General features: G+C 41.2%; 1 long non-coding RNA gene across 1 annotated transcript; it reads right to left on the bottom strand.

Annotated features, from left to right (window-relative positions):
• Positions 1-41: 41 nt before the first annotated feature.
• LOC144113566 (uncharacterized) lies at positions 42-8055 on the bottom strand. Its single transcript, XR_013310824.1, has 8 exons — positions 7983-8055; positions 7827-7897; positions 7662-7733; positions 4627-4677; positions 2861-2938; positions 1622-1822; positions 991-1155; positions 42-445 (listed from the first exon to the last, which is right to left on the bottom strand). It is a non-coding gene; the product is annotated as an uncharacterized LOC144113566 (long non-coding RNA).
• Between the last annotated feature and the right edge of the window lie 679 nt (positions 8056-8734).

Below are 8734 nucleotides of genomic sequence, written 5' to 3'. Positions count from 1 at the left end.
AGTCACACTGTAAGAAATCATTCCTGACATCACCCTGAAAAAGTGTGGTTGGTTTTAAAAGGTCCTACATACTCAAGCAGTCTTCGTGCATTGGCTCCAATTGGTTTTTGTCAAGGAATGACAAGAGGCATTAAATGTGTGTGCAGCATTTCATGTACCATAGTTACTGCAGACTACGAGTGACATTACAGCGAGTGGTAGAGGGAAGGAAGTGGATATTTTGGTAAGCCTAGATTTACTCCGTGTGTACAAGGCTGTCCTGTCCTCACATGAAATGTGGCCAACAACTAAAGCCAGCTCAAGACAGATGCCTTAATACTGGCTGCTGCAGTACAGCAGTAATTAAATAAGGAAGTGAACGTGAATCACTAACCAAGTCTGTCTGCGGAATGTCTGAACAGATTTATCAATAACCTGTGCCCTAGCTTGCATCTCATTTGGCCACCTGCGAGAGGAGACCGTAGTGCACTGTCATGTTTACCTCCACGATCAGCAGTGACATGCAACTGAACAATGTGTTATGCAGTTCCAGTGTTGTATTCACAATGATGGAATAATCTGATCTGTGTTTCCATTTCTAGCTTGGACACATTCATTTTTAGAAACTCTTCAAACGATTCTGAAGTCTGAACTCATTAATCTGAAATGAAAAAAAATTATAGCACCAAAAGGAACATGAAAGCGATGCTAATGCAAATGTGCCAATTAATTCACTCGAACTTTCTGAATGAGAAGCTCGCTGTGCATGCCACATCACTCAATGACATACAACTGCCGATTGAGCAGATGAAAATGATTCATGCACAGAAATTACCTCTAGGACACAGTCAAATGACATGCAAGCCAATCAGGCCACAGGTTTTGAAGGTATTAAACCCAGCAGGCAACTTTTTCATAAAGACCTAGTATTATACTTAAATCATGTTCCAAAATAAGAGCAGTTTCAAACAAATTAAATCCTACGTGTGCATTAAACTCTCAGCAGCTCACCTGGCCATCAACCAAAACAGCGATATTGATTACAGAGCCTCCAAGTTCATAACAGATGGGTGGTGTGTCTGTCCAACCACCAAATAGATCCATTCTTGCCGGGCATTCGGCCACAGCCCAAACTCCAAAAGGAGGCAGTTGGGAAGCTGGAGCTGTTATGATGTACTGCAAACCAAGAAAAAGTCAAGGCAAAAGGAAAACATAAAAAGACATACCACTAGCACTGACATTGCACCTGATGGAACGATACAATAAAGCAATAAATGTACAGTATCAGATTAAAAGGATCAGGTGAAGGTGATTAAGCTGCGTAACCCATTATACATGGGTTACACAATTGAATCACCACCTCAAGCAAAAGCCATGCTTTTAAGCATACAAGAATAGTTGTGACCTCAGTCAAGTGCAATGAGCTTGACGGCTATTTATAGAGATAAAAAACCAAGATATTTATGTCTTCAGCTGAGCTTACCTTCTAACCTCCCGTCTCTCCCTGACCTATTTTCACTAGCAGCTAGAGAAAGGGCTGCTTTTTCAATGACATACTTTACTGGAAGTTATATGCAACAAGCTAACCCTGTTTACTGTGTGTCAAGTGTCTAAGTATGAGGGCAAGTTCAGTGTCACATACCCGAATCGAGCACAGCCATCAGGTCTGCCTCACGACCATAGGCGCAGGCTGCATTCATGTACGGGGTGATTAGGACATCTGATTTCTCCAAAAGCGTCTTCTCAATGATGTCACTTGCAACATGAAATAAGATGTTCTTGCAATAGTAGCCAATATAGTGTGAATCAGTGCTGCTCTCATACGAGGTGCCTTTGCTTTTTCCTGCACATGCCGCAGCAAAAACATATGTAATCATTTCACTATACTGGGTAAATGCAAACACTACATTACACAAGAAAATATCCTAGTGCACAAAACCACATAGATGAAGCCAAATCTTTTGGCCAGGGTGAAGTGAGAAAACCAAGAAATAATAATGAAATTAAAAACTGATAACAAACCTCATGCTTCTTTTTGTCAAGAGTTGTGCTTAAATTCAAACTGCAATAGTATTTGCACACACTGGACAAATATAACTGGTTCTTTTTCTGTGCAAAAATGTAAGAATTACTACGGAAAAGCAACAAAGCACTAGATTATATTTTAGTCAATCGGCTACCACAGAAATCATTAGATTTGTTAATATTCGAATTAACACCCAAGTGCCATTACCAAACAATGGATTAAAACTACTGCATCCAAATAAAAGCCCTAGTGTTAATATGAGGACCATGCAACTAATGTACTGCATTAACGACCATGGCACCAACAAATGTACATCACGGATAACATATAGCGCTAGGCTTGTGCTAAGATTGCCCGCAAGACGCATGTTTCATATGCTATTGGTCATAAATGCAGTGCATTTAGCGGAGAGGTTGTATGCACTGCATCTATCAGAATGTAAGTTCAAGCAGGAACGTACACACATGCAAAAAGCAAACAAACTTTGCAGCCATTTTTTTTTTTTAATTTCAGTTCGTGCCCCATCTGAGATGTAAGCAGTCAATAAATTGTTTTGACACGTGCCTCTCCCTTTGTCAGAACACACACACTCATCCACCTGAACACCAACCTCCTCATTCAAACACCTCTTAAGCCACCATCAATATTACAGTAAACTCTTCGTAATTCCAGGTCACTTAATTTGAAGTTCTGGTCTATTTAGGCTGATGCTTTGAGCCAGTTGACATCAAATGTAGTAAAAGAAGCTACACATAATTTGCACCCTGTGTAATTTGAACAAATTTTCAGTCTCATTTTAGCCCAAGAGTTAACTGCATACCTCTGTGAGCCAAATTCTCAACTATATTCACCTACCAGCACTTGTGAAACTGGTCCTTCAGGCTCTGGTGTACCAACACATCCGCTAAAGAAAGCCTGCTGAATTTCTTCCACCTGTGTGCAAACAAAGACTCAGAAAATGTTTCCCACAAAGCACTTTTCTAGCATGGACAGAGCAGAATTCAATGTGGCATAACCCCGGTTTTTGATGGTAGCAGATCAAACCATTAACAATCATAGCCTCTGACATTAAGGAAGGATGCTGGTCATAAAACTACTTTTTTTCAGTTATGGTTTCATCGTTATCATCATCACAACAAAAGTGTGTTTTTTTATGTAGGGTCCAAATATGCAATTAGATTTTGGATATATAACTCAACTAGAATGTGAGTTATAAGGTGTTTTGTGGTTTTAATTGTTTTGATTGGGGAATTTGTTAAAGGGTGTCAGCCAAAAAATGTTTATAAAGTATAAGAAATATTAACAGAATTGTACCACCCAATATGCAGTTTTTACACTTGCCTCAGGGAAAATACACCGCTGAAAAACATCCATGCGTAGAACGTACACTATTACGTACACAATGATACACAACATGCACGTACATAAAACATACACAATGGTAATTTAGGAAGGCAACTAAATAAATTTATTGCATGATGTAAAATCCAGTAAAAATAGAATTGCTGCACAGTTCTACTCCTTCAGAATAAATTGATAGCAAGCTCATTTCAATTGCTCAAGGCAAACCAGAAAAAAAGCCCATAACGCTGAGACTGTTATATGTGAAATCATCTGAACAAGCAGATGACAAAATTTGGTCAGTGGAAGCTGCATGAATTTCAGGTATGCTCATAAATGCTTTACCACATGGCTCCAGAGCATACTCCCTACTCTGCAGAGTGAAGTATACACACAAAAAAAAAACCTTTCAGTGCTTTGTCGTTGTATACTACCATTAAAAATTGCCAAGACCGGTTTTATGGCAAAACACTGCACTTCTAGCTAAAAATTAAACATCCATACTACAGACTACTGGCATTATATAAAAACGAATAGTTACTACTACTGGAGCTGGTAGGCATGACTACAGGCCAACATCTATTACGGTTAATGCAGACAGCACTGCCTAGAAAAAGAAATGTTGCATGACAAAAAGTAAAAAAAAAAAGTAGAATAACAAACGAGGTAGCATACAGTCTGCACTAGACACAGATGCAAGGCTCAATTTTTGCTTGATGAAAATTTTTTTCACTAGTCTGCTTGCACTTGGCACATGGACCACAAGAGCAATGCATACAACCAGTGCACTAAACCTCACTAATCACTAAACCTCATAATAGAACCCAAAAGACGCGGGTTCGATCCCGGCCGCGGCGTTTGAATTTCGATGGAGGCGAAATTCTAGAGGCCCGTGTACTGTGCGATGTCAGTGCACGTTAAAGAACCCCGGGTGGTTGAAATTTCCGGAGCCCTTCACTACGGCATCTCTCATAGCCTGAGTCGCTTTGGGACGTTAAACCCCCATAAACCAAACCAAACCAATCATAATAGAACAAGTATTGGGAATTTAACACCATATTCAGCGATACTGAAAAATGCTGTACAGTCCACGCCCATAGTCTGAAAAGCACAAAATTTGAACTTTTAAACAAGTATATCCCTTGGACTGTATACCAGAAATTACGGTTATAACAGTACAACGACTTGAACAAGTCCAGACTGTGAAACTTGCACAAAATCCTAGAAATTAGTAATAATGCAGTGATGTTAAAACTGTGTAATAACACCAAACATCTTACGTGATGCAGGATCAAAATTCGACTTTTGTCAAGCACATCAGGAAACACTACCTGTAAAACAAATAATAATATGATAATGTTAGGGGATTCCTTTTTACTGTCAGAATGACATATTAATGAAGAATGATATATTGCATTAGAGAAAATAAAATTTTGCGTTTGCTTCCAGGAATTAACTCATCACAACATCTTAAATCTTGACCAAGTAATTTACAGGACTTACCCTTGCAACAACAGAAGCATGTAACCTGTGTACTTAGACAGGGTCACAGCGAGTTTGAGATTGGGTGGAGCTGAGGGAGAACCCCCTGTGCAAGCCCCCCCCCCCCCCCCCCCCCCCAAAAAAAAAATTGTGATAACTGACATGTATACGACAATTTTACTTCACCTTAATCTAAACCCATAGAGCTACGGACATCTTAATGCCTTGTGAAAAAAATTTTGGTCTGTGCCATTGTGTCTTTAGCATGCTATATCTGTGCATAGTCACACTTTACAAGTTAATAAAGACACATAGTAACTCAAAATCTTGTAATGAGGAAAAAAAGAAAGAGAAAGAGAGAGCAAGAACACTAACTGAGCCCTGAGTCTTTTTTATAGACTTTCTACACCTGTGGTCTCGAAGTTTTTTACACCTTAAAGTGGAAAAACTGCTCCAGTGGAAATTCTAGGGCAATTTTGCTTTCACAAAGGTAAACAGCCCAAGCACCATACTACACGTTATTTTAATTCAAAAGCAATCTGTAAGCAAACACACAGAGCGGTGCAAAAAATATAGTCTACCAATGTTTCAAAGGCATCGGTAAGAATAAAGAATGTGAATGCAGAAATATGTGAAGCGTGTTTGCACATGTCGAAATGAAGATTTGAGTCACAAGAGGCCCTAGCAGGCGTATGTGACAGCTAATGCAGCTAGTGTGAGACATCGAGATGGGTTTAGGGAAATGCTTTGTTAAAACACTATTCATACTCGTTCTTCCACAAATGGCGAGCGAACACATTTGGATTATTGAGTAACTCAAGGTTGATAGTATTCTCCATGTTGTGAATGAACAGCGAGCGCTCCATCTTGGAGATGTCATTGTTGAAGTTGGCAGACTGCCATCAGTGCTACATGGCAGCTATTTCGAGGAAATGTTGAAGCGGCCTTGGCAGTCCAGGTACACACCCAAATTGATTGTTTGGTTGCTTGTGAACTTTATAGTTTATTTGATCATTTGTTCTGCTGTACATGTTTTCAGCGCTCAAAGGCTAGAACTCTCTGAACTACCTGCCTTGAGCACAAGGGGCTTAGACCAAGCAAGGCATGCACTATACTCAATCGGGTTCTTGCAGTGGAGTGGAAGCTTTGAGTATGAGAAAACAGGTTCTATAACTGTGTGGCTAACCCATGAGCATGTGAGAGCAAGACGAATATCGAAGCTTTGACTCGCATTCACAGTTTCCACTACAGACTTCTTCCTCACTCCTTTCCACCCCTTCCACCCCTCCCCCATGGCTTGGTTCAGGCACTGACCCTGAATCCCTGAAGGAGAAAGTTACTATGCCTTTCTTTTCTTCGCAGCCACCTCTCACCGCTTGGGCTGCAGCGCAAGACGGCGGGCTTCATGACTGTTTTTGTGCTGTTCTTTAAGGCATGCGCATTACAACATGTTGTGAACGACTACACTTCAAGAAAAGGATACAGTGAACAACTGTGGGCTTAATTCAGTGCCATAGTCATCTGGCCAGCTATGTCCACTGCAGGACAAAGGAGTCCTGCAATGATCTCCTACTAGCCCTATACTGCACCAACCTCAGCCATGCAATCCTCCTAAATTTCCTAGCCTCATCTGCCCACCCGACTCTGCACCCCTTTCTCATGCACTATTGTGTTCCCTACCACCCCATGCTGAGTATTTACAGTGATTCAAAACTTTAAGAAACATCTAGTATGATTTCTTTCATTCAATTTCTATTCTTTCCACTGATGCCACACTCTCTTTATCACGTTCCCTTACCCCATTCAATGTATCCCCAATTTCTGTGCCAGCAAGAACAACTTGGAGAATCAGGCGTACAAGACATTCTAAAATGTAATGTTTGATGACATCTCGTGTGGCCTGCTAGTAAATTCATGTCAAAAAGGAAAACAGGAGCGCTGGTCAAGGCAAGAAATTACGTGACCAAAGCTTCTGTATGGTTGCTGAAATGTCTCAACCTTTTTAACAGCAACTTTTGGTCGGTGTTCCTGTTTTCCTTTTTGACACAAGAAACTGTGTTTTTAACAAACCCATCTAAGCCACATCCCCCTTCTTGCAAACATCTGAGGCATTGCAAAGTTGTAATACTTAACTCACCACCCTACACCACATACTTGTATGCGGAATAATATAAGAACGGCTACAATTTCACTGAGTGCTGCAGAAGTCCTGATGGAGTAATAAAAAAACCATTTAAATTGCAATAAGCCGCTGAGAAGCGATGCTTATGGCACAAAGGAATGAGCAAACTTCAAGATAGGTAATAGTAGGCAACTTCAAGACAGGCAATTTTTTTTTTATAGCCGCTATCTGTCCACGCACGGCACTTAACAATTGCAGCCTAGACATCCTTGTAAACCCAGATGAAAATGTTTCCATTACCTGCTGTATTACGGAACCGGAAATCATGCCCTTTTGCAGCTGGAAAACATTAAATTCCAACTGGAAAATTGTGGAACTGGAAATGTGTCTAGCTAAAATATTTTTGAGCTTCTAGTTGGAAAATTTTTTTCCACCAAGAAAATTTTTACTTCCAGCTAGAATTTGAAATAGAACTGCCCTTTCCAGCCACTCCAAATAGAAATTCAACTGGAAATAGTGCCTTCATTTTCATGCGGGAAGTCATAGTTTCGCTTAACTTTACAGAAACATGTGCGCTAGTAAAATCCGCACCCTGTATCATAAAATCGGTTCTGAGCAGCCGTATACTTGCCGTAAATTCGTTATGTGCCCTCAGAAATTCTGTCACTACCAGGAGCGCATTCAATGTCGCAGCTCCGCTGCCGATATTACTTGCGGGGTCTTCGACGGTGAGAATCTTGACTGATTGGGAAATAATGTTCCGTGCTTGGAGTACGCGGAGTTCTGGAAAAAGTGAAAATCGAGCCTCATGCACAAAAACAAAAAATGAGAACACTGCAAACGGCGAGGAATAGTAGATATGCTGCCACGCATTACCTGCTTCAATTGCAGTCGCCGATTTGAGAGAAGAGCAGGTCACCACAATGGAGTCAAAGTTGCACATTATGCTGAAATTATGGAAACAAAACAGATCTTATAAGCTGTTGTTTAAGCAGCACATGGCACCATCGAAAACACGGCGACATTTGGTACCTTAACTACGCTGCTTGCAAAGGGACGAACAACTTCAATCCCTCGAACAGCCTTGAAAGGTCTTGAAAGACCGCCAACACTTGCTCGCCTTGGCTTGGATTAGGTTGAACCAGTTGAGCAAACGAATCAGCTGTTGATTGGTTTCGCTTTCTCGTTTACAGCAGAAAGTTGTAGATGTGTACACGCCGGTTTGATGTGGGTTCGATGTATGGGACGTGTACCTGTATGTGTGTGCGTGCGTGCATGGTCGCAGTAAAAAAGAAAATGAAGGTGCCTGCGGCACAACTATCAGTCAGTGTGAGAGAATAAGTCAAATGGGAAGACATTATAAATTGCTTGCACTGACGTCTCAATGGCTACCGTGTTAAGGACCATGAATGTGGCGAAACTCTGAGCACGTAGTTAATTCGCTTATTCCCTCGCGCTTTCGCTCCCGTGTTCGTACTGATGCTGGTGCATTTTTATTTTTGGATAATCTTGGGTGCGGCGGTTGAAAGCGCGGAGGGGGGGGGGGGGGGGGAATTGCTCAATGTATTTTCGAAACTATTTTCGTCGAATAAAAAAAAAAGGGAAGGCCGCACCTTTTTCCACATATTAGGTGTACATTGGTTGTTCTTTGTTCGGGATAGAGGTGCAGCGGGGTGAAGGGGGAGACCGCGGTGCAGGGTCGCAAGGGCAGGGACAGGCGCCACTCCCCACGACAATGGGACAAAGCCCGATCTCATTCCTTTTCCTGACTATTCTTGGTTGCA

This window comes from Amblyomma americanum, chromosome 1 (genome assembly GCF_052857255.1).
Source record: "Amblyomma americanum isolate KBUSLIRL-KWMA chromosome 1, ASM5285725v1, whole genome shotgun sequence".
Taxonomy (NCBI): domain Eukaryota; kingdom Metazoa; phylum Arthropoda; class Arachnida; order Ixodida; family Ixodidae; genus Amblyomma; species Amblyomma americanum.
Note: the sequence above shows the minus strand (reverse complement) of the source record. Positions and strands in the feature narration are given on the sequence as shown.